Source organism: Ambystoma mexicanum, chromosome 2q (assembly GCF_040938575.1).
Source record: "Ambystoma mexicanum isolate Mex_15411 chromosome 2q, UKY_AmexF1_1, whole genome shotgun sequence".
NCBI lineage: Eukaryota > Metazoa > Chordata > Amphibia > Caudata > Ambystomatidae > Ambystoma > Ambystoma mexicanum.
The window spans coordinates 185,981,110-186,005,299 of NC_090924.1; the positions used below are offsets into that span (position 1 = coordinate 185,981,110).

Consider the following 24,190-nt stretch of genomic DNA (forward strand, 5'->3'; position numbering starts at 1 on the left):
AGCTGTCAGCACCCAGGCTGCCCCATTGCGTGCTGCAAGCAACAGATGTTGGACCATCCCTTAAGAGATTCTGAGGCTGATTTCAATGTTAACTCTGCTGCTGATTTAAGGATTGCTTAACCTTCGACCCAAGTCTAGTTTGCTTGGCTAAGCCCTGAAAATCTTTTACAGCTTGTATTGGTGGGAGATGATGTGAATTTATAAAGAGCAACGGGATATGAGGCTTGTGTGCCACAAAATGCAGGTCTATGATCTTTTATATGAAAGCCACTTTGGAAAATCCTATTGAGAGCAAAAGGATTACACAAAAGGAAAGGGGGTCAGTGGGTGAAGAGATACAATTAACTGACTCACAGTCAGATGTGCTAAGTCCAAATCCTACCCGTTTCGACATTTTGTCCAGGTTTTTCGTTTCATTTCTTAACAGATCCATTCCTATGTACCTCTGTGCTTTTAACAGAGTTTTCATTGTAAGGGAGGGATATACAGTATGCCTTAAACATTCCTGGGCAGGGAAGACTCTCTGTAAAAGCAAGAGTAGCGTACAGCTTCATAAATAATCAGCAGGACCCTCTAGACCTTCCCCAAAAAACATGAAATGATTTCTCTGCATGTATGTGCGTTGAGCAGCGCAAGTCGTTTGCTTAATGCCAGTGGTTAAATGTCACTTTCCCACAGCGCAGAATAAAATCACTTGTACAGGTCCCTTCTGCAAAAGCATTACCGCTGTAGAAAGCAGTGAAAAGGTGAGGCAGTGTGCAGTCACCCCGACCCTTCACGGCCCTGATCGGCCACGATCGGCCAAGGACCTCTCTATGAGAGCTGAGGGTGGAATTTTTCTGGACCTCGGTAACTTAGGGAGACATGGCTAAAGGGTTCCTCAATCAACGGCCCAGCCTTTGCTTTGTGGCCTGTCCGAATATTTCTGTTCTCCAAATTATGTGCCGCTGCTCGGGTGTCATTTGGTGGGATGGAATGACCTCCCAGGAATGATCCTGGCAGATGATTTGCATAGGCACACCCCTTCTCCCTCTCTCTTAGCCCTGCTTTCTGCACAGTAGCAAGTATCTGGGGAAAATATAGTGGTCGAGGTGGGGTAGCAGTAACTAGCAACTCTGAGAAAGTAAATCTGGGGAGCTTGGCGACTTGTGGGGAACAACTGCAGAGCTCAGGTACTTTGTGGCACACGGAGGAGGTCTGTGGGATTTCAGTAAATTAGAGACATGCAACCTGGTCGGGAGTGCTTCAGGTCACCTTTGTTGCATGTTCCAAGCAACTCAACAAAGCATCAACAGGCTGAGATACCAGCCACAGAGCCTCTTTCCACTTGATTAAAAGCCTAAAATCTTTTCCATGTAAAAACATAGCCCCCCCGAATACCATATTTTCTTTGTTTTTTCTCTCTCTCTCTCTCTCTCTCTCTCTCTCTCTCTCTCTCTCTCTCTCTCCCTCCCTCCTTAACCTTCCCCCTCCCGCCCGCTCTCTTTCTCCCCCCGCCCCCTCCCTCCCCCTCTCCCTCTCACAACCATTTATTTTAAGTTTTCATGCACTGTAGCACATTCTGACAACGGTATTTCACAATGGGACTCTTTGAAAGTTACAGAAATCAAAAAAGAAACCAACCAACTAAAAGCAGCCAAAGCCAGAGTACACTGCTCAGCCCCAATTAAAGATTAAGGCCTAGAAGCAAGTAAAGCTGTAGTTCAGAACAATGTTTGCAAATAGCACCTTAAAGCAGTTTACGCTGGAGTGCACAACAAGGTGGAAACTGATAAAACGGAGTTTGGTAAAATGGGATAAAAAAACAAAAGAAGCTTGCCACTTCTAAAAGTACAAGTCAAGAAATTGAAGGAGAGGGGGCTGTTCATTCAGTCAATAGGACTCACAAGTAAAAGGCTCCTGAGGCATGAGTGTTGAATTTGGCGCAAAATGTAGTGTGTTGTCGTGTAATATGTATGAACATACAATTTCAATCTTCATTAAAAAAACATGTATTAAAAAATAAAGACTTGCAAATTAAGAAAGTTTCTGTCCTGTCATGTGCCAAAAATAGTGAATGCTTTACGAATGTGCGTGTCATCCTTTAGAGCAGGGGACAATTTAATGTTCACATTATCATTCCAATATTAGTACATGTGTTGCTGAAGCAAGTGCAAAGGGAGAGTCAATCAAACCATTGATTAGGACATCTAGTCAAAGGTTTGCCATACCAAATGTCCTTATGTCAGAGGGTAGAAAGTCCAAACACCATTTAAATATCGGGTGGTATGAAATGAAGAGGGAAACAACAATGAATAAGCATTCTTTGCTGCTGTATTGATCTGGTCCTAAAGGGTTTGGTTTAATGCCAATTATATTTGAAGATATACAGATTCATGCTCCAGGGTGCTTGCAAAATGACACCCCTCCCCATCACAATGGCTGGGTGATGCAAGCCTGAGAGCATCACAATAGACCCATAGACATGAGAAAAACTCTGTACCACTGAGTGTATGTGGGCCCATGGCTGTATCAAGGACAAGGCAACAACAGGAAGTGGCTTAAGGCATCAGTGCCAGAAGCTGTCCGATTGAGCCCTGTAAGCAATAGATGTTGGACCATCCTTGAAGAGATTCTGAGGCTGATTTCAATGTTAACTTTACTGCTGATTTAAGGATTGCTGAACCTTCGACCCACGTCTAGTTTGCTCGGATAAGGCCTGGAAATCTTTTACAGCTTGTATTGGGGGGAGATGATGTGAGTTTATCAAGAGCAACGGGATATGAGGCATGTGTGCCACAAAAAGCAGGTCTAGGATTTTTTATAAGAAAGCCGCTTTAAGAAGAGAACTTTGGACAACCCTACTGAGAGCAAAAGTATTACACAAAAGGTAAGGGGGTCAGTGGGTCAACGGATAGCACATTTGACTGTGAGTCCGTCTTTTGTAAGTCCAAATACTACCTGGTTCGACATTTTCCAGGCTTTTTGTTTCATTTCTTAACAGATCCATTCCTATGTACCTCTGTGCTTTCAACAGAGTTTTCATTGTAAGGGAGGGACATACAATATGCCTTAAACATTCCTGGGCAGGGAAGACTCTATGTAAAAGAAAGAGTAGCAGACAGTTTAATAAATCATCAGCAGGACCCTCTAGATCTTCCCCAAAAAACATAACATTATTTCTCTGCATGTATGTGCGTTGAGCAGCGCAAGTCGTTTGCTTAATGCCAGTGGTTAAATGTCACTTTCCCACAGCGCAGAATAAAATCACTTGTACAGGTCCCTTCTGCAAAAGCATTACCGCTGTAGAAAGCAGTGAAAAGGTGAGGCAGTGTGCAGTCACCCCGACCCTTCACGGCCCTGATCGGCCACGATCGGCCAAGGACCTCTCTATGAGAGCTGAGGGTGGAATTTTTCTGGACCTCGGTAACTTAGGGATACATGGCTAAAGGGTTCCTCAATCAACGGCCCAGCCTTTGCTTTGTGGCCTGTCCGAATATTTCTGTTCTCCAAATTATGTGCCGCTGCTCGGGTGTCATTTGGTGGGATGGAATGACCTCCCAGGAATGATCCTGGCAGATGATTTGCATAGGCACACCCCTTCTCCCTCTCTCTTAGCCCTGCTTTCTGCACAGTAGCAAGTATCTGGGGAAAATATAGTGGTCGAGGTGGGGTAGCAGTAACTAGCAACTCTGAGAAAGTAAATCTGGGGAGCTTGGCGACTTGTGGGGAACAACTGCAGAGCTCAGGTACTTTGTGGCACACGGAGGAGGTCTGTGGGATTGCAGTAAATTAGAGACATGCAACCTGGTCGGGAGTGCTTCAGGTCACCTTTGTTGCATGTTCCAAGCAACTCAACAAAGCATCAACAGGCTGAGATACCAGCCACAGAGCCTCTTTCCACTTGATTAAAAGCCTAAAATCTTTTCCATGTAAAAACATAGCCCCCCCGAATACCATATTTTCTTTGTTTTTTCTCTCTCTCTCTCTCTCTCTCTCTCTCTCTCTCTCTCTCTCTCTCTCACCCTCCCTCCTTAACCTTCCCCCCTCCCGCCCGCTCTCTTTCTCCCCCCGCCCCCTCCCTCCCCCTCTCCCTCTCACAACCATTTATTTTAAGTTTTCATGCACTGTAGCACATTCTGGCAACGGTATTTCACAATGGGACTCTTTGAAAGTTACAGAAATCAAAAAAGAAACCAACCAACTAAAAGCAGCCAAAGCCAGAGTACACTGCTCAGCCCCAATTAAAGATTAAGGCCTAGAAGCAAGTAAAGCTGTAGTTCAGAACAATGTTTGCAAATAGCACCTTAAAGCAGTTTACGCTGGAGTGCACAACAAGGTGGAAACTGATAAAACGGAGTTTGGTAAAATGGGATAAAAAAACAAAAGAAGCGTGCCACTTCTAAAAGTACAAGTCAAGAAATTGAAGGAGAGGGGGCTGTTCATTCAGTCAATAGGACTCACAAGTAAAAGGCTCCTGAGGCATGAGTGTTGAATTTGGCGCAAAATGTATTGTGTTGTCGTGTAATATGTATGAACATACAATTTCAATCTTCATTAAAAAAACATGTATTAAAAAATAAAGACTTGCAAATTAAGAAAGTTTCTGTCCTGTCATGTGCCAAAAATAGTGAATGCTTTACGAATGTGCGTGTCATCCTTTAGAGCAGGGGACAATTTAATGTTCACATTATCATTCCAATATTAGTACATGTGTTGCTGAAGCAAGTGCAAAGGGAGAGTCAATCAAACCATTGATTAGGACATCTAGTCAAAGGTTTGCCATACCAAATGTCCTTATGTCAGAGGGTAGAAAGTCCAAACACCATTTAAATATCGGGTGGTATGAAATGAAGAGGGAAACAACAATGAATAAGCATTCTTTGCTGCTGTATTGATCTGGTCCTAAAGGGTTTGGTTTAATGCCAATTATATTTGAAGATATACAGATTCATGCTCCAGGGTGCTTGCAAAATGACACCCCTCCCCATCACAATGGCTGGGTGATGCAAGCCTGAGAGCATCACAATAGACCCATAGACATGAGAAAAACTCTGTACCACTGAGTGTATGTGGGCCCATGGCTGTATCAAGGACAAGGCAACAACAGGAAGTGGCTTAAGGCATCAGTGCCAGAAGCTGTCCGATTGAGCCCTGTAAGCAATAGATGTTGGACCATCCTTGACGAGATTCTGAGGCTGATTTCAATGTTAACTTTACTGCTGATTTAAGGATTGCTGAACCTTCGACCCACGTCTAGTTTGCTCGGATAAGGCCTGGAAATCTTTTACAGCTTGTATTGGGGGGAGATGATGTGAGTTTATCAAGAGCAACGGGATATGAGGCATGTGTGCCACAAAAAGCAGGTCTAGGATTTTTTATAAGAAAGCCGCTTTAAGAAGAGAACTTTGGACAACCCTACTGAGAGCAAAAGTATTACACAAAAGGTAAGGGGGTCAGTGGGTCAACGGATAGCACATTTGACTGTGAGTCCGTCTTTTGTAAGTCCAAATACTACCTGGTTCGACATTTTCCAGGCTTTTTGTTTCATTTCTTAACAGATCCATTCCTATGTACCTCTGTGCTTTCAACAGAGTTTTCATTGTAAGGGAGGGACATACAATATGCCTTAAACATTCCTGGGCAGGGAAGACTCTATGTAAAAGAAAGAGTAGCAGACAGTTTAATAAATCATCAGCAGGACCCTCTAGATCTTCCCCAAAAAACATAACATTATTTCTCTGCATGTATGTGTGTTGAACAGCGCAAGTAGTTTGACATTTATCCACTGACATTAACCACTTTCCCACAGCGCAGAACAAAATCACTTGTACTGGCCCCTTCTGCAAAAGCATTACCTCTGTAGAAAGCAGTGAAAAGGTGAGGCAGTGTGCAGTCACCCCCGACCCTTTACTCCCCTGATCGGCCACGATCGGCCAAGGACCTCTCTATGAGAGCTGAGGGTGGAATTTTTCTGGACCTCGGTAACTTAGGGAGGCATGGCTAAAGGGATCCTCAATCAACGGCCCAACCTTTGCTTTGTGGCCTGTCCGTATATGTCTGTTCTCCAAATTACCTGCCGCTGCCCAGGTGTCAGCTGGTAAGATGGAATGACCTGCCAGGTAGGATCCTGGCAGATGATTTGCATAGGCAAACCCCCTCTCCCTCTTTATTAGCCCTGCTTACTCCACAGTAGCAAGTATCTGGGGAAAATATAGTGGTCGAGGTGGGGTAGCAGTCACTAGCAACTTTGAGAAAGTAAATCTGGGGTGCTTTGCGACTTGTGGGGAACTACAGAGCTCAGTGCCCAGAACTTTGTGGCACAGGGAGGAGGTCTGTGGGATTTCAGTAACTTGGAGACATGCAACCTGGTTGGGAGTGCTTCAGGTCTCCTTCCTTGCATGTTCCAAGCAACTCAACAAAGCATCAACAGGCTGAGATACCAGCCACAGAGCCATTTCCACTTGATTAAAAGCCTAAAATCTTTTCCATGTAAAAACATAGCCCCCCAACCCCCGAATACCATATTTTCTTTGTTTCCTCTCTCTCTGTCTCTCTCTCTCTCTCCCTTCCTCCTTCCCTCCCTCCTTCCTCCCTCCCGCCCGCTCTCTTTCTCCCCCCGCCCCCTCCCTCCCCCTCTCCCTCTCCCTCTCACAACCATTTATTTTAAGTTTTCATGCACTGTAGCATATTCTGACAATGGTATTTCACAATGGGACTCTTTGAAGGTTACAGAAATCAAAAAAGAAATCAACCAACTAAAAGCAGCCAAATCCAGAGTACACTGCTCAGCCCCAATTAAAGATAAAGGCCTAGAAGCAAATAAAGCTGTAGTTCAGAGTGATGTTTGCAAATAGCACCTTAAAGCAGTTTACGCTGGCGTGCACAACAATGGGGAAAGTGATAATACTGAATTTGGTCGAATGGGAACCGTGCCACTTCTAAAAGTACAAGTCAAGAAATTGAAGGGGACGGGGCTGTTCATTCAGTCACTAGGACTCACAAGTAAAAGGCTCCTGAGGCATTAGTGTTGAATTTGGCGCAAAATGTATTGTGTTGTTGTTTAATATGTATGAATAATATTTCTGTTCTCCAAATTGCCTGCCGCTGCCCAGGCGTCAGCCCCTATGAACATACAATTTCAATCTTCATCAAAAAAGATGAATTAAAAAATAAAGACTTGCAAATTAACAAAGTTTCTGTCCCGTCATGTGCTAAAAATAGTGAATGCTTTACAAATGTACGTGTCATCCTTCAGAGCAGGGGCCAATTCAATGTTCCCATTATCATTCCAATATTAGTACATGTGTTGCTGAGCTACATAGGAATGGATCTGTTAAGAAATTAAACAAAAAGCCTGGAAAAATGTTGAAACGGGTAGGATTTGGACTAACAATAAACTGACTCACAGTCAGATGTGCTATCCCTTGACCCACTGACCCACTTATCTTTTGTGTAATCCTTTTGCTCTCAGCAGGGCTGTCCATCCAAAGTTCCCTACTTAAAGGGGCTTTCTGATTAAAAAAAAATCCCAGAGCTGTTTTTTATGGCCCACATGCCTCATATCCCGTTGCTCTCGATAAACTCACATCATCTCCCACCAATGCAAGCTGTAAAAGATGTCAAGGGCATAGCCAAGGAAACTAGACGTGGGTCGAAGGTTGAGCAATCGTTAAATCAGCAGCAAAAATAACATTGAAATCAGCCTCAGAATCTCTTAAAGGATGGCTCAACATTGGTTGCTTTCAGGGCGCAATCGGGCAGCCTCTGGTGCTGGCGCCTTAAGGCAAGCGCAAAGGGAGAGCCAACCAAACCATTGATTAGGACCTCTGAACTTTCTGCCTGTGACATAAGGACATTTGATATGGCAAATCATTGACCAAACACCATTTATATGTTGGATGGTATGAAATTAAGAGGCAAACAGCAATACATCAGCATTCTTATTCTGCCGTATTGATCCGGTCCTAAAGGGTTTGGTTTAATGGCAATTATATTTAAAGATAAACAGATTCATGCTGCAGGGTGCTTGCAAATTGACACACCCTCCCCATCACGAAGGCTGGGTGATGCAAGCGTGAGAGCATCACGGCAGACCCATAGACACGAGAAACACTCTATTCCTCTGAGTGCATGTGGGCCCATGGCTGGATCAAGGACAAGGCAAGAACAGGAGCTGGCTTAAGCTGTCAGCACCCAGGCTGCCCCATTGCGTGCTGCAAGCAACAGATGTTGGACCATCCCTTAAGAGATTCTGAGGCTGATTTCAATGTTAACTCTGCTGCTGATTTAAGGATTGCTTAACCTTCGACCCAAGTCTAGTTTGCTTGGCTAAGCCCTGAAAATCTTTTACAGCTTGTATTGGTGGGAGATGATGTGAATTTATAAAGAGCAACGGGATATGAGGCTTGTGTGCCACAAAATGCAGGTCTATGATCTTTTATATGAAAGCCACTTTGGAAAATCCTATTGAGAGCAAAAGGATTACACAAAAGGAAAGGGGGTCAGTGGGTGAAGAGATACAATTAACTGACTCACAGTCAGATGTGCTAAGTCCAAATCCTACCCGTTTCGACATTTTGTCCAGGTTTTTCGTTTCATTTCTTAACAGATCCATTCCTATGTACCTCTGTGCTTTTAACAGAGTTTTCATTGTAAGGGAGGGATATACAGTATGCCTTAAACATTCCTGGGCAGGGAAGACTCTCTGTAAAAGCAAGAGTAGCGTACAGCTTCATAAATAATCAGCAGGACCCTCTAGACCTTCCCCAAAAAACATGAAATGATTTCTCTGCATGTATGTGCGTTGAGCAGCGCAAGTCGTTTGGTTAATGCCAGTGGTTAAATGTCACTTTCCCACAGCGCAGAATAAAATCACTTGTACAGGTCCCTTCTGCAAAAGCATTACCGCTGTAGAAAGCAGTGAAAAGGTGAGGCAGTGTGCAGTCACCCCGACCCTTCACGGCCCTGATCGGCCACGATCGGCCAAGGACCTCTCTATGAGAGCTGAGGGTGGAATTTTTCTGGACCTCGGTAACTTAGGGAGACATGGCTAAAGGGTTCCTCAATCAACGGCCCAGCCTTTGCTTTGTGGCCTGTCCGAATATTTCTGTTCTCCAAATTATGTGCCGCTGCTCGGGTGTCATTTGGTGGGATGGAATGACCTCCCAGGAATGATCCTGGCAGATGATTTGCATAGGCACACCCCTTCTCCCTCTCTCTTAGCCCTGCTTTCTGCACAGTAGCAAGTATCTGGGGAAAATATAGTGGTCGAGGTGGGGTAGCAGTAACTAGCAACTCTGAGAAAGTAAATCTGGGGAGCTTGGCGACTTGTGGGGAACAACTGCAGAGCTCAGGTACTTTGTGGCACACGGAGGAGGTCTGTGGGATTTCAGTAAATTAGAGACATGCAACCTGGTCGGGAGTGCTTCAGGTCACCTTTGTTGCATGTTCCAAGCAACTCAACAAAGCATCAACAGGCTGAGATACCAGCCACAGAGCCTCTTTCCACTTGATTAAAAGCCTAAAATCTTTTCCATGTAAAAACATAGCCCCCCCGAATACCATATTTTCTTTGTTTTTTCTCTCTCTCTCTCTCTCTCTCTCTCTCTCTCTCTCTCTCCCTCCCTCCTTAACCTTCCCCCTCCCGCCCGCTCTCTTTCTCCCCCCGCCCCCTCCCTCCCCCTCTCCCTCTCACAACCATTTATTTTAAGTTTTCATGCACTGTAGCACATTCTGACAACGGTATTTCACAATGGGACTCTTTGAAAGTTACAGAAATCAAAAAAGAAACCAACCAACTAAAAGCAGCCAAAGCCAGAGTACACTGCTCAGCCCCAATTAAAGATTAAGGCCTAGAAGCAAGTAAAGCTGTAGTTCAGAACAATGTTTGCAAATAGCACCTTAAAGCAGTTTACGCTGGAGTGCACAACAAGGTGGAAACTGATAAAACGGAGTTTGGTAAAATGGGATAAAAAAACAAAAGAAGCGTGCCACTTCTAAAAGTACAAGTCAAGAAATTGAAGGAGAGGGGGCTGTTCATTCAGTCAATAGGACTCACAAGTAAAAGGCTCCTGAGGCATGAGTGTTGAATTTGGCGCAAAATGTAGTGTGTTGTCGTGTAATATGTATGAACATACAATTTCAATCTTCATTAAAAAAACATGTATTAAAAAATAAAGACTTGCAAATTAAGAAAGTTTCTGTCCTGTCATGTGCCAAAAATAGTGAATGCTTTACGAATGTGCGTGTCATCCTTTAGAGCAGGGGACAATTTAATGTTCACATTATCATTCCAATATTAGTACATGTGTTGCTGAAGCAAGTGCAAAGGGAGAGTCAATCAAACCATTGATTAGGACATCTAGTCAAAGGTTTGCCATACCAAATGTCCTTATGTCAGAGGGTAGAAAGTCCAAACACCATTTAAATATCGGGTGGTATGAAATGAAGAGGGAAACAACAATGAATAAGCATTCTTTGCTGCTGTATTGATCTGGTCCTAAAGGGTTTGGTTTAATGCCAATTATATTTGAAGATATACAGATTCATGCTCCAGGGTGCTTGCAAAATGACACCCCTCCCCATCACAATGGCTGGGTGATGCAAGCCTGAGAGCATCACAATAGACCCATAGACATGAGAAAAACTCTGTACCACTGAGTGTATGTGGGCCCATGGCTGTATCAAGGACAAGGCAACAACAGGAAGTGGCTTAAGGCATCAGTGCCAGAAGCTGTCCGATTGAGCCCTGTAAGCAATAGATGTTGGACCATCCTTGACGAGATTCTGAGGCTGATTTCAATGTTAACTTTACTGCTGATTTAAGGATTGCTGAACCTTCGACCCACGTCTAGTTTGCTCGGATAAGGCCTGGAAATCTTTTACAGCTTGTATTGGGGGGAGATGATGTGAGTTTATCAAGAGCAACGGGATATGAGGCATGTGTGCCACAAAAAGCAGGTCTAGGATTTTTTATAAGAAAGCCGCTTTAAGAAGAGAACTTTGGACAACCCTACTGAGAGCAAAAGTATTACACAAAAGGTAAGGGGGTCAGTGGGTCAACGGATAGCACATTTGACTGTGAGTCCGTCTTTTGTAAGTCCAAATACTACCTGGTTCGACATTTTCCAGGCTTTTTGTTTCATTTCTTAACAGATCCATTCCTATGTACCTCTGTGCTTTCAACAGAGTTTTCATTGTAAGGGAGGGACATACAATATGCCTTAAACATTCCTGGGCAGGGAAGACTCTATGTAAAAGAAAGAGTAGCAGACAGTTTAATAAATCATCAGCAGGACCCTCTAGATCTTCCCCAAAAAACATAACATTATTTCTCTGCATGTATGTGTGTTGAACAGCGCAAGTAGTTTGACATTTATCCACTGACATTAACCACTTTCCCACAGCGCAGAACAAAATCACTTGTACTGGCCCCTTCTGCAAAAGCATTACCTCTGTAGAAAGCAGTGAAAAGGTGAGGCAGTGTGCAGTCACCCCCGACCCTTTACTCCCCTGATCGGCCACGATCGGCCAAGGACCTCTCTATGAGAGCTGAGGGTGGAATTTTTCTGGACCTCGGTAACTTAGGGAGGCATGGCTAAAGGGATCCTCAATCAACGGCCCAACCTTTGCTTTGTGGCCTGTCCGTATATGTCTGTTCTCCAAATTACCTGCCGCTGCCCAGGTGTCAGCTGGTAAGATGGAATGACCTGCCAGGTAGGATCCTGGCAGATGATTTGCATAGGCAAACCCCCTCTCCCTCTTTATTAGCCCTGCTTACTCCACAGTAGCAAGTATCTGGGGAAAATATAGTGGTCGAGGTGGGGTAGCAGTCACTAGCAACTTTGAGAAAGTAAATCTGGGGTGCTTTGCGACTTGTGGGGAACTACAGAGCTCAGTGCCCAGAACTTTGTGGCACAGGGAGGAGGTCTGTGGGATTTCAGTAACTTGGAGACATGCAACCTGGTTGGGAGTGCTTCAGGTCTCCTTCCTTGCATGTTCCAAGCAACTCAACAAAGCATCAACAGGCTGAGATACCAGCCACAGAGCCATTTCCACTTGATTAAAAGCCTAAAATCTTTTCCATGTAAAAACATAGCCCCCCAACCCCCGAATACCATATTTTCTTTGTTTCCTCTCTCTCTGTCTCTCTCTCTCTCTCCCTTCCTCCTTCCCTCCCTCCTTCCTCCCTCCCGCCCGCTCTCTTTCTCCCCCCGCCCCCTCCCTCCCCCTCTCCCTCTCCCTCTCACAACCATTTATTTTAAGTTTTCATGCACTGTAGCATATTCTGACAATGGTATTTCACAATGGGACTCTTTGAAGGTTACAGAAATCAAAAAAGAAATCAACCAACTAAAAGCAGCCAAATCCAGAGTACACTGCTCAGCCCCAATTAAAGATAAAGGCCTAGAAGCAAATAAAGCTGTAGTTCAGAGTGATGTTTGCAAATAGCACCTTAAAGCAGTTTACGCTGGCGTGCACAACAATGGGGAAAGTGATAATACTGAATTTGGTCGAATGGGAACCGTGCCACTTCTAAAAGTACAAGTCAAGAAATTGAAGGGGACGGGGCTGTTCATTCAGTCACTAGGACTCACAAGTAAAAGGCTCCTGAGGCATTAGTGTTGAATTTGGCGCAAAATGTATTGTGTTGTTGTTTAATATGTATGAATAATATTTCTGTTCTCCAAATTGCCTGCCGCTGCCCAGGCGTCAGCCCCTATGAACATACAATTTCAATCTTCATCAAAAAAGATGAATTAAAAAATAAAGACTTGCAAATTAACAAAGTTTCTGTCCCGTCATGTGCTAAAAATAGTGAATGCTTTACAAATGTACGTGTCATCCTTCAGAGCAGGGGCCAATTCAATGTTCCCATTATCATTCCAATATTAGTACATGTGTTGCTGAGCTACATAGGAATGGATCTGTTAAGAAATTAAACAAAAAGCCTGGAAAAATGTTGAAACGGGTAGGATTTGGACTAACAATAAACTGACTCACAGTCAGATGTGCTATCCCTTGACCCACTGACCCACTTATCTTTTGTGTAATCCTTTTGCTCTCAGCAGGGCTGTCCATCCAAAGTTCCCTACTTAAAGGGGCTTTCTGATTAAAAAAAAATCCCAGAGCTGTTTTTTATGGCCCACATGCCTCATATCCCGTTGCTCTCGATAAACTCACATCATCTCCCACCAATGCAAGCTGTAAAAGATGTCAAGGGCATAGCCAAGGAAACTAGACGTGGGTCGAAGGTTGAGCAATCGTTAAATCAGCAGCAAAAATAACATTGAAATCAGCCTCAGAATCTCTTAAAGGATGGCTCAACATTGGTTGCTTTCAGAGCGCAATCGGGCAGCCTCTGGTGCTGGCGCCTTAAGGCAAGCGCAAAGGGAGAGCCAACCAAACCATTGATTAGGACCTCTGAACTTTCTGCCTGTGACATAAGGACATTTGATATGGCAAATCATTGACCAAACACCATTTATATGTTGGATGGTATGAAATTAAGAGGCAAACAGCAATACATCAGCATTCTTTTTCTGCCGTATTGATCCGGTCCTAAAGGGTTTGGTTTAATGGCAATTATATTTAAAGATAAACAGATTCATGCTGCAGGGTGCTTGCAAATTGACACACCCTCCCCATCACGAAGGCTGGGTGATGCAAGCGTGAGAGCATCACGGCAGACCCATAGACACGAGAAACACTCTATTCCTCTGAGTGCATGTGGGCCCATGGCTGGATCAAGGACAAGGCAAGAACAGGAGCTGGCTTAAGCTGTCAGCACCCAGGCTGCCCCATTGCGTGCTGCAAGCAACAGATGTTGGACCATCCCTTAAGAGATTCTGAGGCTGATTTCAATGTTAACTCTGCTGCTGATTTAAGGATTGCTTAACCTTCGACCCAAGTCTAGTTTGCTTGGCTAAGCCCTGAAAATCTTTTACAGCTTGTATTGGTGGGAGATGATGTGAATTTATAAAGAGCAACGGGATATGAGGCTTGTGTGCCACAAAATGCAGGTCTATGATCTTTTATATGAAAGCCACTTTGGAAAATCCTATTGAGAGCAAAAGGATTACACAAAAGGAAAGGGGGTCAGTGGGTGAAGAGATACAATTAACTGACTCACAGTCAGATGTGCTAAGTCCAAATCCTACCCGTTTCGACATTTTGTCCAGGTTTTTCGTTTCATTTCTTAACAGATCCATTCCTATGTACCTCTGTGCTTTTAACAGAGTTTTCATTGTAAGGGAGGGATATACAGTATGCCTTAAACATTCCTGGGCAGGGAAGACTCTCTGTAAAAGCAAGAGTAGCGTACAGCTTCATAAATAATCAGCAGGACCCTCTAGACCTTCCCCAAAAAACATGAAATGATTTCTCTGCATGTATGTGCGTTGAGCAGCGCAAGTCGTTTGGTTAATGCCAGTGGTTAAATGTCACTTTCCCACAGCGCAGAATAAAATCACTTGTACAGGTCCCTTCTGCAAAAGCATTACCGCTGTAGAAAGCAGTGAAAAGGTGAGGCAGTGTGCAGTCACCCCGACCCTTCACGGCCCTGATCGGCCACGATCGGCCAAGGACCTCTCTATGAGAGCTGAGGGTGGAATTTTTCTGGACCTCGGTAACTTAGGGAGACATGGCTAAAGGGTTCCTCAATCAACGGCCCAGCCTTTGCTTTGTGGCCTGTCCGAATATTTCTGTTCTCCAAATTATGTGCCGCTGCTCGGGTGTCATTTGGTGGGATGGAATGACCTCCCAGGAATGATCCTGGCAGATGATTTGCATAGGCACACCCCTTCTCCCTCTCTCTTAGCCCTGCTTTCTGCACAGTAGCAAGTATCTGGGGAAAATATAGTGGTCGAGGTGGGGTAGCAGTAACTAGCAACTCTGAGAAAGTAAATCTGGGGAGCTTGGCGACTTGTGGGGAACAACTGCAGAGCTCAGGTACTTTGTGGCACACGGAGGAGGTCTGTGGGATTTCAGTAAATTAGAGACATGCAACCTGGTCGGGAGTGCTTCAGGTCACCTTTGTTGCATGTTCCAAGCAACTCAACAAAGCATCAACAGGCTGAGATACCAGCCACAGAGCCTCTTTCCACTTGATTAAAAGCCTAAAATCTTTTCCATGTAAAAACATAGCCCCCCCGAATACCATATTTTCTTTGTTTTTTCTCTCTCTCTCTCTCTCTCTCTCTCTCTCTCTCTCTCTCTCTCTCCCTCCCTCCTTAACCTTCCCCCTCCCGCCCGCTCTCTTTCTCCCCCCGCCCCCTCCCTCCCCCTCTCCCTCTCACAACCATTTATTTTAAGTTTTCATGCACTGTAGCACATTCTGACAACGGTATTTCACAATGGGACTCTTTGAAAGTTACAGAAATCAAAAAAGAAACCAACCAACTAAAAGCAGCCAAAGCCAGAGTACACTGCTCAGCCCCAATTAAAGATTAAGGCCTAGAAGCAAGTAAAGCTGTAGTTCAGAACAATGTTTGCAAATAGCACCTTAAAGCAGTTTACGCTGGAGTGCACAACAAGGTGGAAACTGATAAAACGGAGTTTGGTAAAATGGGATAAAAAAACAAAAGAAGCTTGCCACTTCTAAAAGTACAAGTCAAGAAATTGAAGGAGAGGGGGCTGTTCATTCAGTCAATAGGACTCACAAGTAAAAGGCTCCTGAGGCATGAGTGTTGAATTTGGCGCAAAATGTAGTGTGTTGTCGTGTAATATGTATGAACATACAATTTCAATCTTCATTAAAAAAACATGTATTAAAAAATAAAGACTTGCAAATTAAGAAAGTTTCTGTCCTGTCATGTGCCAAAAATAGTGAATGCTTTACGAATGTGCGTGTCATCCTTTAGAGCAGGGGACAATTTAATGTTCACATTATCATTCCAATATTAGTACATGTGTTGCTGAAGCAAGTGCAAAGGGAGAGTCAATCAAACCATTGATTAGGACATCTAGTCAAAGGTTTGCCATACCAAATGTCCTTATGTCAGAGGGTAGAAAGTCCAAACACCATTTAAATATCGGGTGGTATGAAATGAAGAGGGAAACAACAATGAATAAGCATTCTTTGCTGCTGTATTGATCTGGTCCTAAAGGGTTTGGTTTAATGCCAATTATATTTGAAGATATACAGATTCATGCTCCAGGGTGCTTGCAAAATGACACCCCTCCCCATCACAATGGCTGGGTGATGCAAGCCTGAGAGCATCACAATAGACCCATAGACATGAGAAAAACTCTGTACCACTGAGTGTATGTGGGCCCATGGCTGTATCAAGGACAAGGCAACAACAGGAAGTGGCTTAAGGCATCAGTGCCAGAAGCTGTCCGATTGAGCCCTGTAAGCAATAGATGTTGGACCATCCTTGAAGAGATTCTGAGGCTGATTTCAATGTTAACTTTACTGCTGATTTAAGGATTGCTGAACCTTCGACCCACGTCTAGTTTGCTCGGATAAGGCCTGGAAATCTTTTACAGCTTGTATTGGGGGGAGATGATGTGAGTTTATCAAGAGCAACGGGATATGAGGCATGTGTGCCACAAAAAGCAGGTCTAGGATTTTTTATAAGAAAGCCGCTTTAAGAAGAGAACTTTGGACAACCCTACTGAGAGCAAAAGTATTACACAAAAGGTAAGGGGGTCAGTGGGTCAACGGATAGCACATTTGACTGTGAGTCCGTCTTTTGTAAGTCCAAATACTACCTGGTTCGACATTTTCCAGGCTTTTTGTTTCATTTCTTAACAGATCCATTCCTATGTACCTCTGTGCTTTCAACAGAGTTTTCATTGTAAGGGAGGGACATACAATATGCCTTAAACATTCCTGGGCAGGGAAGACTCTATGTAAAAGAAAGAGTAGCAGACAGTTTAATAAATCATCAGCAGGACCCTCTAGATCTTCCCCAAAAAACATAACATTATTTCTCTGCATGTATGTGCGTTGAGCAGCGCAAGTCGTTTGCTTAATGCCAGTGGTTAAATGTCACTTTCCCACAGCGCAGAATAAAATCACTTGTACAGGTCCCTTCTGCAAAAGCATTACCGCTGTAGAAAGCAGTGAAAAGGTGAGGCAGTGTGCAGTCACCCCGACCCTTCACGGCCCTGATCGGCCACGATCGGCCAAGGACCTCTCTATGAGAGCTGAGGGTGGAATTTTTCTGGACCTCGGTAACTTAGGGATACATGGCTAAAGGGTTCCTCAATCAACGGCCCAGCCTTTGCTTTGTGGCCTGTCCGAATATTTCTGTTCTCCAAATTATGTGCCGCTGCTCGGGTGTCATTTGGTGGGATGGAATGACCTCCCAGGAATGATCCTGGCAGATGATTTGCATAGGCACACCCCTTCTCCCTCTCTCTTAGCCCTGCTTTCTGCACAGTAGCAAGTATCTGGGGAAAATATAGTGGTCGAGGTGGGGTAGCAGTAACTAGCAACTCTGAGAAAGTAAATCTGGGGAGCTTGGCGACTTGTGGGGAACAACTGCAGAGCTCAGGTACTTTGTGGCACACGGAGGAGGTCTGTGGGATTGCAGTAAATTAGAGACATGCAACCTGGTCGGGAGTGCTTCAGGTCACCTTTGTTGCATGTTCCAAGCAACTCAACAAAGCATCAACAGGCTGAGATACCAGCCACAGAGCCTCTTTCCACTTGATTAAAAGCCTAAAATCTTTTCCATGTAAAAACATAGCCCCCCCGAATACCATATTTTCTTTGTTTTTTCTCTCTCTCTCTCTCTCTCTCTCTCTCTCTCTCTCTCTCTCTCTCTCACCCTCCCTCCTTAACCTTCCCCCCTCCCGCCCGCTCTCTTTCTCCCCCCGCCCCCTCCCTCCCCCTCTCCCTCTCACAACCATTTATTTTAAGTTTTCATGCACTGTAGCACATTCTGGCAACGGTATTTCACAATGGGACTCTTTGAAAGTTACAGAAATCAAAAAAGAAACCAACCAACTAAAAGCAGCCAAAGCCAGAGTACACTGCTCAGCCCCAATTAAAGATTAAGGCCTAGAAGCAAGTAAAGCTGTAGTTCAGAACAATGTTTGCAAATAGCACCTTAAAGCAGTTTACGCTGGAGTGCACAACAAGGTGGAAACTGATAAAACGGAGTTTGGTAAAATGGGATAAAAAAACAAAAGAAGCGTGCCACTTCTAAAAGTACAAGTCAAGAAATTGAAGGAGAGGGGGCTGTTCATTCAGTCAATAGGACTCACAAGTAAAAGGCTCCTGAGGCATGAGTGTTGAATTTGGCGCAAAATGTATTGTGTTGTCGTGTAATATGTATGAACATACAATTTCAATCTTCATTAAAAAAACATGTATTAAAAAATAAAGACTTGCAAATTAAGAAAGTTTCTGTCCTGTCATGTGCCAAAAATAGTGAATGCTTTACGAATGTGCGTGTCATCCTTTAGAGCAGGGGACAATTTAATGTTCACATTATCATTCCAATATTAGTACATGTGTTGCTGAAGCAAGTGCAAAGGGAGAGTCAATCAAACCATTGATTAGGACATCTAGTCAAAGGTTTGCCATACCAAATGTCCTTATGTCAGAGGGTAGAAAGTCCAAACACCATTTAAATATCGGGTGGTATGAAATGAAGAGGGAAACAACAATGAATAAGCATTCTTTGCTGCTGTATTGATCTGGTCCTAAAGGGTTTGGTTTAATGCCAATTATATTTGAAGATATACAGATTCATGCTCCAGGGTGCTTGCAAAATGACACCCCTCCCCATCACAATGGCTGGGTGATGCAAGCCTGAGAGCATCACAATAGACCCATAGACATGAGAAAAACTCTGTTCCACTGAGTGTATGTGGGCCCATGGCTGTATCAAGGACAAGGCAACAACAGGAAGTGGCTTAAGGCATCAGTGCCAGAAGCTGTCCGATTGAGCCCTGTAAGCAATAGATGTTGGACCATCCTTGACGAGATTCTGAGGCTGATTTCAATGTTAACTTTACTGCTGATTTAAGGATTGCTGAACCTTCGACCCACGTCTAGTTTGCTCGGATAAGGCCTGGAAATCTTTTACAGCTTGTATTGGGGGGAGATGATGTGAGTTTATCAAGAGCAACGGGATATGAGGCATGTGTGCCACAAAAAGCAGGTCTAGGATTTTTTATAAGAAAGCCGCTTTAAGAAGAGAACTTTGGACAACCCTACTGAGAGCAAAAGTATTACACAAAAGGTAAGGGGGTCAGTGGGTCAACGGATAGCACATTTGACTGTGAGTCCGTCTTTTGTAAGTCCAAATACTACCTGGTTCGACATTTTCCAGGCTTTTTGTTTCATTTCTTAACAGATCCATTCCTATGTACCTCTGTGCTTTCAACAGAGTTTTCATTGTAAGGGAGGGACATACAATATGCCTTAAACATTCCTGGGCAGGGAAGACTCTATGTAAAAGAAAGAGTAGCAGACAGTTTAATAAATCATCAGCAGGACCCTCTAGATCTTCCCCAAAAAACATAACATTATTTCTCTGCATGTATGTGTGTTGAACAGCGCAAGTAGTTTGACATTTATCCACTGACATTAACCACTTTCCCACAGCGCAGAACAAAATCACTTGTACTGGCCCCTTCTGCAAAAGCATTACCACTGTAGAAAGCAGTGAAAAGGTGAGGCAGTGTGCAGTCACCCCCGACCCTTTACTCCCCTGATCGGCCACGATCGGCCAAGGACCTCTCTATGAGAGCTGAGGGTGGAATTTTTCTGGACCTCGGTAACTTAGGGAGGCATGGCTAAAGGGATCCTCAATCAACGGCCCAACCTTTGCTTTGTGGCCTGTCCGTATATGTCTGTTCTCCAAATTACCTGCCGCTGCCCAGGTGTCAGCTGGTAAGATGGAATGACCTGCCAGGTAGGATCCTGGCAGATGATTTGCATAGGCAAACCCCCTCTCCCTCTTTATTAGCCCTGCTTACTCCACAGTAGCAAGTATCTGGGGAAAATATAGTGGTCGAGGTGGGGTAGCAGTCACTAGCAACTTTGAGAAAGTAAATCTGGGGTGCTTTGCGACTTGTGGGGAACTACAGAGCTCAGTGCCCAGAACTTTGTGGCACAGGGAGGAGGTCTGTGGGATTTCAGTAACTTGGAGACATGCAACCTGGTTGGGAGTGCTTCAGGTCTCCTTCCTTGCATGTTCCAAGCAACTCAACAAAGCATCAACAGGCTGAGATACCAGCCACAGAGCCATTTCCACTTGATTAAAAGCCTAAAATCTTTTCCATGTAAAAACATAGCCCCCCAACCCCCGAATACCATATTTTCTTTGTTTCCTCTCTCTCTGTCTCTCTCTCTCTCTCCCTTCCTCCTTCCCTCCCTCCTTCCTCCCTCCCGCCCGCTCTCTTTCTCCCCCCGCCCCCTCCCTCCCCCTCTCCCTCTCCCTCTCACAACCATTTATTTTAAGTTTTCATGCACTGTAGCATATTCTGACAATGGTATTTCACAATGGGACTCTTTGAAGGTTACAGAAATCAAAAAAGAAATCAACCAACTAAAAGCAGCCAAATCCAGAGTACACTGCTCAGCCCCAATTAAAGATAAAGGCCTAGAAGCAAATAAAGCTGTAGTTCAGAGCGATGTTTGCAAATAGCACCTTAAAGCAGTTTACGCTGGCGTGCACAACAATGGGGAAAGTGATAATACTGAATTTGGTCGAATGGGAACCGTGCCACTTCTAAAAGTACAAGTCAAGAAATTGAAGGGGACGGGGCTGTTCATTCAGTCACTAGGACTCACAAGTAAAAGGCTCCTGAGGCATTAGTGTTGAATTTGGCGCAAAATGTATTGTGTTGTTGTTTAATATGTATGAATAATATTTCTGTTCTCCAAATTGCCTGCCGCTGCCCAGGCGTCAGCCCCTATGAACATACAATTTCAATCTTCATCAAAAAAGATGAATTAAAAAATAAAGACTTGCAAATTAACAAAGTTTCTGTCCCGTCATGTGCTAAAAATAGTGAATGCTTTACAAATGTACGTGTCATCCTTCAGAGCAGGGGCCAATTCAATGTTCCCATTATCATTCCAATATTAGTACATGTGTTGCTGAGCTACATAGGAATGGATCTGTTAAGAAATTAAACAAAAAGCCTGGAAAAATGTTGAAACGGGTAGGATTTGGACTAACAATAAACTGACTCACAGTCAGATGTGCTATCCCTTGACCCACTGACCCACTTATCTTTTGTGTAATCCTTTTGCTCTCAGCAGGGCTGTCCATCCAAAGTTCCCTACTTAAAGGGGCTTTCTGATTAAAAAAAAATCCCAGAGCTGTTTTTTATGGCCCACATGCCTCATATCCCGTTGCTCTCGATAAACTCACATCATCTCCCACCAATGCAAGCTGTAAAAGATGTCAAGGGCATAGCCAAGGAAACTAGACGTGGGTCGAAGGTTGAGCAATCGTTAAATCAGCAGCAAAAATAACATTGAAATCAGCCTCAGAATCTCTTAAAGGATGGCTCAACATTGGTTGCTTTCAGGGCGCAATCGGGCAGCCTCTGGTGCTGGCGCCTTAAGGCAAGCGCAAAGGGAGAGCCAACCAAACCATTGATTAGGACCTCTGAACTTTCTGCCTGTGACATAAGGACATTTGATATGGCAAATCATTGACCAAACACCATTTATATGTTGGATGGTATGAAATTAAGAGGCAAACAGCAATACATCAGCATTCTTTTTCTGCCGTATTGATCCGGTCCTAAAGGGTTTGGTTTAATGGCAATTATATTTAAAGATAAACAGATTCATGCTGCAGGGTGCTTGCAAATTGACACACCCTCCCCATCACGAAGGCTGGGTGATGCAAGCGTGAGAGCATCACGGCAGACCCATAGACACGAGAAACACTCTATTCCTCTGAGTGCATGTGGGCCCATGGCTGGATCAAGGACAAGGCAAGAACAGGAGCTGGCTTAAGCTGTCAGCACCCAGGCTGCCCCATTGCGTGCTGCAAGCAACAGATGTTGGACCATCCCTTAAGAGATTCTGAGGCTGATTTCAATGTTAACTCTGCTGCTGATTTAAGGATTGCTTAACCTTCGACCCTAGTCTAGTTTGCTTGGCTAAGCCCTGAAAATCTTTTACAGCTTGTATTGGTGGGAGATGATGTGAATTTATAAAGAGCAACGGGATATGAGGCTTGTGTGCCACAAAATGCAGGTCTATGATCTTTTATATGAAAGCCACTTTGGAAAATCCTATTGAGAGCAAAAGGATTACACAAAAGGAAAGGGGGTCAGTGGGTGAAGAGATACAATTAACTGACTCACAGTCAGATGTGCTAAGTCCAAATCCTACCCGTTTCGACATTTTGTCCAGGTTTTTCGTTTCATTTCTTAACAGATCCATTCCTATGTACCTCTGTGCTTTTAACAGAGTTTTCATTGTAAGGGAGGGATATACAGTATGCCTTAAACATTCCTGGGCAGGGAAGACTCTCTGTAAAAGCAAGAGTAGCGTACAGCTTCATAAATAATCAGCAGGACCCTCTAGACCTTCCCCAAAAAACATGAAATGATTTCTCTGCATGTATGTGCGTTGAGCAGCGCAAGTCGTTTGCTTAATGCCAGTGGTTAAATGTCACTTTCCCACAGCGCAGAATAAAATCACTTGTACAGGTCCCTTCTGCAAAAGCATTACCGCTGTAGAAAGCAGTGAAAAGGTGAGGCAGTGTGCAGTCACCCCGACCCTTCACGGCCCTGATCGGCCACGATCGGCCAAGGACCTCTCTATGAGAGCTGAGGGTGGAATTTTTCTGGACCTCGGTAACTTAGGGAGACATGGCTAAAGGGTTCCTCAATCAACGGCCCAGCCTTTGCTTTGTGGCCTGTCCGAATATTTCTGTTCTCCAAATTATGTGCCGCTGCTCGGGTGTCATTTGGTGGGATGGAATGACCTCCCAGGAATGATCCTGGCAGATGATTTGCATAGGCACACCCCTTCTCCCTCTCTCTTAGCCCTGCTTTCTGCACAGTAGCAAGTATCTGGGGAAAATATAGTGGTCGAGGTGGGGTAGCAGTAACTAGCAACTCTGAGAAAGTAAATCTGGGGAGCTTGGCGACTTGTGGGGAACAACTGCAGAGCTCAGGTACTTTGTGGCACACGGAGGAGGTCTGTGGGATTTCAGTAAATTAGAGACATGCAACCTGGTCGGGAGTGCTTCAAGTCACCTTTGTTGCATGTTCCAAGCAACTCAACAAAGCATCAACAGGCTGAGATACCAGCCACAGAGCCTCTTTCCACTTGATTAAAAGCCTAAAATCTTTTCCATGTAAAAACATAGCCCCCCCGAATACCATATTTTCTTTGTTTTTTCTCTCTCTCTCTCTCTCTCTCTCTCTCTCTCTCTCTCTCTCTCTCTCCCTCCCTCCTTAACCTTCCCCCTCCCGCCCGCTCTCTTTCTCCCCCCGCCCCCTCCCTCCCCCTCTCCCTCTCACAACCATTTATTTTAAGTTTTCATGCACTGTAGCACATTCTGACAACGGTATTTCACAATGGGACTCTTTGAAAGTTACAGAAATCAAAAAAGAAACCAACCAACTAAAAGCAGCCAAAGCCAGAGTACACTGCTCAGCCCCAATTAAAGATTAAGGCCTAGAAGCAAGTAAAGCTGTAGTTCAGAACAATGTTTGCAAATAGCACCTTAAAGCAGTTTACGCTGGAGTGCACAACAAGGTGGAAACTGATAAAACGGAGTTTGGTAAAATGGGATAAAAAAACAAAAGAAGCTTGCCACTTCTAAAAGTACAAGTCAAGAAATTGAAGGAGAGGGGGCTGTTCATTCAGTCAATAGGACTCACAAGTAAAAGGCTCCTGAGGCATGAGTGTTGAATTTGGCGCAAAATGTAGTGTGTTGTCGTGTAATATGTATGAACATACAATTTCAATCTTCATTAAAAAAACATGTATTAAAAAATAAAGACTTGCAAATTAAGAAAGTTTCTGTCCTGTCATGTGCCAAAAATAGTGAATGCTTTACGAATGTGCGTGTCATCCTTTAGAGCAGGGGACAATTTAATGTTCACATTATCATTCCAATATTAGTACATGTGTTGCTGAAGCAAGTGCAAAGGGAGAGTCAATCAAACCATTGATTAGGACATCTAGTCAAAGGTTTGCCATACCAAATGTCCTTATGTCAGAGGGTAGAAAGTCCAAACACCATTTAAATATCGGGTGGTATGAAAT

General features: G+C 44.2%; 6 non-coding genes across 6 annotated transcripts; all 6 read right to left on the reverse strand.

The window, feature by feature from the left end:
- Positions 1 to 2,045: 2,045 nt before the first annotated feature.
- Positions 2,046 to 2,150, reverse strand: LOC138570674 (U6 spliceosomal RNA). The gene has a single exon (XR_011303710.1). It is a non-coding gene; the product is annotated as a U6 spliceosomal RNA (small nuclear RNA).
- A 2,452-nt stretch (positions 2,151 to 4,602) lies between these two features.
- Positions 4,603 to 4,707, reverse strand: LOC138570675 (U6 spliceosomal RNA). Its single transcript, XR_011303711.1, has one exon. It is a non-coding gene; the product is annotated as a U6 spliceosomal RNA (small nuclear RNA).
- A 5,491-nt stretch (positions 4,708 to 10,198) lies between these two features.
- LOC138570676 (U6 spliceosomal RNA) lies at positions 10,199 to 10,303 on the reverse strand. Its single transcript, XR_011303712.1, has one exon. It is a non-coding gene; the product is annotated as a U6 spliceosomal RNA (small nuclear RNA).
- Positions 10,304 to 15,800: 5,497 nt separating this feature from the next.
- Positions 15,801 to 15,905, reverse strand: LOC138570677 (U6 spliceosomal RNA). The gene has a single exon (XR_011303713.1). It is a non-coding gene; the product is annotated as a U6 spliceosomal RNA (small nuclear RNA).
- Positions 15,906 to 18,357: 2,452 nt separating this feature from the next.
- LOC138570678 (U6 spliceosomal RNA) lies at positions 18,358 to 18,462 on the reverse strand. The gene has a single exon (XR_011303714.1). It is a non-coding gene; the product is annotated as a U6 spliceosomal RNA (small nuclear RNA).
- A 5,499-nt stretch (positions 18,463 to 23,961) lies between these two features.
- Positions 23,962 to 24,066, reverse strand: LOC138570679 (U6 spliceosomal RNA). Its single transcript, XR_011303715.1, has one exon. It is a non-coding gene; the product is annotated as a U6 spliceosomal RNA (small nuclear RNA).
- Between the last annotated feature and the right edge of the window lie 124 nt (positions 24,067 to 24,190).